Genomic DNA, 4,804 nt, shown 5'->3' with positions numbered 1-4,804 from the left:
TCTGTAGAAGCCAGTATGACCCAAAAAAGACCGAATGTCCTTAACAGGTTGGAGAGGTGGTAAATTATCAATTAAATCCACTTTGGCTCTATCTACCTTAATTCCTTCCTTGGATAATACATGGCCTAAAACAATTCCAGATTTAACCATATAATGGCATTTCTCCCAATTCAAAATCAAATTCTTAGATATGCACCTTTTCAAAACTAGGGAAAGATGGTGAAGACACTTAGAATGGGTATTCCCATGAATTGAAAAGTCATCCATAAATACCTCTAAGAATTTTTTGACCATGTCAGAAAAGATGCTCATCATACATCGTTGGAATGTAGCAGGGGCATTGCAAAGCCCAAAGGGCATACGCCTATAAGTAAATGTTTCTTATGGGCATGTAAAAGTGGTCTTATGTTGGTCTTCTAAAGCAATTGGGATTTGGTTATAGCTGGAATATCAATCAAGAAAACAATAGTATTCATGTCCAGCTGACCTCTCTAATATCTGGTCATTGAATGGGCAATGGGAAGTGATCCTTCCAGGTTGCCGCATTAATTTTCTTGTAGTCTGCACACTCTCCACCCTATTTGGACACGTGTTGGGATTAGTTTATTCTAGACTTCTTGGGCACTACGTGAACTGGGCTTATCTATTGGCTATCAAAAATAGGATAAATGATTCCATGATCCAAGCACTTTAGGATCTCTTTCTTAATGGCCTCCATCATCACTGGGTTAGCTCTTCTTTGGGGTTCATGGATGGTTTGGAATCTTTCATAAGATGTATATGATGTTGCACAATAGAAGGGTTTATACCCTTGATATTAGCCATGGTCCAACCTAGGGCTTCCTTAATTAAGTAATTCCTCTTCCTGGCTAGAAGTCAAATCTGAAGAAATTATTACAGGAAGAGTCTGGTCAGGCCTTAGGAAAGTATACCTCAAATTAGAAGGTAACTCATTAAGATCTAACTTAGGGGGCTCAACTATAGAAGGTTTGGGAATGGAATTTGAAAAGGGTCCTAAGGGCTCCACAGGTGTGTGAAGACTTAAGACTTCAGAAAAGAAATTTTCATTATCATCATCCAACTCATCCATACACTCTTGGAATTCTGAATCAAAATCAATATCAAAGTGGGTAATTAAATCATCCAAAAAATCCTCAAGCATATTGATCTGTTATTCCATATGTGGTTGTTTGCCTTTCCTAAACATGTTTAACTCAACAGTTTGGTTGCCAAAAGATAACCTTTGGAGACCATTCCGGCAATTGATTAATGCATTACTAGTTGCTAGAAATGGTCTTCCTATAATTATTGGGATCTCATCCTTGGTTGAGAAGGACTTGGTATCTAACACAATGAAATCAATAGGGAAAATAAATTCTCCCACCTCAAGTAAAACATCCTCAACCAACGCTTTTGGAATCTTAACAGACATATCTGCCGACTGAAGAGTAGTTCCAGTGGCTTTCAATTCTTCCAGTCCTAGTTGCTTGTACACATGTTAAGGTAAAAGATTCACACTTATGCCAATGTCAAGTAAGGCATGCTCAATGTAGGTTTTTCCTATGACACAAGCTATGGTAGGGCTCCCTGGATCCTTATACTTGGTTGCTATAGGTGGAGTAATTATGGAACTAATGTTACCTCCCAAGAATGCCTTTTTGGTCATACTCCTGATACGTTTATGAGTACACAAATCTTTCAGAACCTTTGCATGGGCGGGGATCTGGGATATGGTATCCAAAAGAGGGACGTTCACTTCTACCTTTTTGAAGGCTTCTAAATTTTTTTCCATAGAAGCGGTCTTTTTTTTTTTTTTACCAAGCGATTAGGAAAGGGAATAGGAGGAACATAAGGACTGTTAGGGTTTTGCTCTTTTTTAGAAGAATCATGTTTGGTCTCTTCAACCAAATCATCTTTAGTTGCTTGAGGTTCATCAGACGAACCTGAAATAGGAGGCACACTTGTGTCCTCAATAGAAGGAGAGTTAATAGGAGCAATAGATGGGAAAGATTTAGGAACATTCTATTGGTACTCTCGGCTACTCCTAAGGGCATAAATAGCATGACATTGGTTGGAGGGCCCTTGTTGGGTTTGATCTTATACCACATTTAGTGGTGCATTAGTTGGTGCTTGTGAACTAATAGGCTGATGATGCCTTGGATTAGGCTCTAGTTGATTGGGAAAAGTTCCCTTCTTCCTCTCATACAAAATTGAAACAAAGTGGGTGAATTCTCTCGTAATATTTTGATGGTTTGTCATGAGGAGGGCCATATTCTTTTCCAAATCACTTACTCTACTAGCCTCTCTAGTGTTGGTAAACCCAGGGGGTTGCTGATAAGATGATAGGAGAGGGGGCATAGGAAAACTAGCCTGAGGTCCTAGATTTGGCCTAGGAAAAGTATTTGGGGTAAAAGGCTATTGATGCCTTTGGGGTAAATTGCTATTGATGCCATTGGGGTAAAAGGCTATTGATGCCTTTGGGGTCTAGGTTGACATTGACTATGGAAATTGGAAGCTCTGCTTGGTTACCCTGGTTCTAGGAGAAATTTGGGTGATTTCTCCACCCTGGATTGTTAGTGTTACTATTTGGATTATTCTGATATAAGGCATTAATACTTTCATTAGACATGCCCTTAGAGGTGTTGGGGCATTCTTCTATAACATGTCCAGGGGACTGGCACCAAGCACACATCTTAACCATATTGACTGATGATGGCTCTCTAGGAACAATAGCCTCAATCCTTTTGATTAGGCTATCTAAGTGGGCTTCCTTGGCTACTAATCCATCCACAAAATATCCTTTCCCTCCTAAGATTCTTTCACTTTCTTGCGTTGATTCTCACTCACGGGTTTTTTCAGCAAAGTCAAGTAAGAACTCATATGCTTTTCCTTCATCTGTAGAGGTTGTGAATCCCCCAGGGCACATAGACTCTTTGTTTAGTTGGGTAATCAATACCTTATAAATTATTTGGCATAAATGCCATAATTCTAGGCCATGGTGAGGCATTCTTGGAGTAGATCCTTGAATCTCTCCATAAGTTTGGAAAAATGACTCACTAGGATTTTTCCTAAACTGAAGGATATCACTTCTAAGCTTATTGGTCTTGTGAGTTGGGAAAAACTTCTTAGGAAGACAATTGTGAACTGTTCCCATGAGGTTATGGAAGTTGTGGGTAACCCATACAACCATTTCTTAGCTTGGTTTTTAATGCAAAAGTAATAGACCTAAGATTAATAGCATCATCAGAAAGTTATTGGATATTAATTAGGACACATGCCTCTTCAAATTCCCATAGAAATAGGTATGCATCTTTAGAGGTTAGCCCATGGAAATGGGGCAACATAGTGATGAATTGAGATTTGAGCTCAAAATTATTGCCCTGTGCTTGTGGTAGAACTATGTAGGAAGCTTGGGCTACTCTAGCAGGGTAGAACCTATCTTTCAAAGATTTAGGTGGAGGGTTTCCCTATTAGTCTAGGTCTCCCATAATGAAAGGTATTGATGAAAGTATACGTATAGGGTTCGTACTTGTTTGATTTTTTCTTTCTAACAAATTCACAGTATTATGTATCCACCCAGCACTCATGCAATAGGATATTATCCGCAGCTAGAATAAAACAAGCACAAAAGAATGGAAATTTTTTTTTATTATTATTTTTAAAATTTTTAGCTTTTTGTGAGCTTACCGGCAGGGATTCGGGGTTGCTCAACTCTTAAGGTACTACCACAGGGCAAAATCTGTCTTTACCATGCTGTGAGGTATGGCAACCTCCATCGATACAACTATTATTGCAAGTTGTTCTTCTCAGGAATTCAATAAATGATAAAAGAAAAATGAAATAAAGCACTTCGATTTACCAAAAGAAAGTGAAAAATAACATGAAACTGTCTCCCCGGCAACGATGCCAAAAACTTGTTTGAGATTTAGAAGTAACCGCAAGCGTACGGATCAGTGCAGCTAACAGGTTGAACGCAAGAAGAGCAGCCAATTTATTTTATGCTTCTTCTAGTAACGTGAAAGTGTATCGATTGATTGATTGTGATCTAATTCTATCTACCGCCCTAACACAAATGCATCTAAAAACATCCTAACCAACACATCTAGGGAAATTGGAACTGAAATTGCAATAAAAATTGAATGACCTAACCATTCACATCTAACCCTAACCATTCTTCATCTTGGAAATTTAAATACTCAAACCACACAATTAAAAAGAAAATAACTGAAAGTAAAAGTGTTGAATAAAAAGTGCTGAAAAGTGAATAAAAATGCAATTAGACGGGACAAAGCCAGAGAGAGGCACACAAGTAGGTTTCTCTACTTAGCCCGAGGGATGCACCATAAAGAATATATTTCCCTACATGACCAGAGAGTTACTTTTATAAGGACTACTCTACTTATCTTTAGGGGAAGGGAGGCAAAGTAAATGACAGAAAGTAAATAACCGAAAGTAAAGGCAATAAAAAGATGGTTCCATAGCTAGAGAGGGGCAAAGCCAACACATGCATCTAGCCAAGGACCTTGGGGGAAAGGGAAAGCATCAAAGTAAAAACCGAAATTCAAAATCCTAAATTAAGAATGAATGGGTAGCAAGAAGAGGGAATGAGAGGGGTGTGAGAAGACTTATGAAGAAGCCTACCAACCTGAACTTCAAGACTTGAACTTGAAAATTGTTGCTTCTTGTTTGATTTGAAATACTACCAGCCCTAAAAATCAGATTTGGAATAAACCAAATCTGAAATTGCTAGGCCTGGAGAAGAGAAATCTGAACTTGAAAATTGAACTTGAAAAGAGATGCACCA

General features: G+C 38.5%; 1 non-coding gene across 1 annotated transcript; it reads left to right on the top strand.

Annotated features, from left to right (window-relative positions):
* Window positions 1-2,990: 2,990 nt before the first annotated feature.
* On the top strand, window positions 2,991-3,097 carry LOC122080470. Its single transcript, XR_006140764.1, has one exon. It is a non-coding gene; the product is annotated as a small nucleolar RNA R71 (small nucleolar RNA).
* The last annotated feature ends 1,707 nt before the right edge of the window (window positions 3,098-4,804 follow it).

This window comes from Macadamia integrifolia, chromosome 5, assembly GCF_013358625.1.
Source record: "Macadamia integrifolia cultivar HAES 741 chromosome 5, SCU_Mint_v3, whole genome shotgun sequence".
NCBI lineage: Eukaryota > Viridiplantae > Streptophyta > Magnoliopsida > Proteales > Proteaceae > Macadamia > Macadamia integrifolia.
This window is presented reverse-complemented; position numbering and strand designations above follow the sequence as displayed.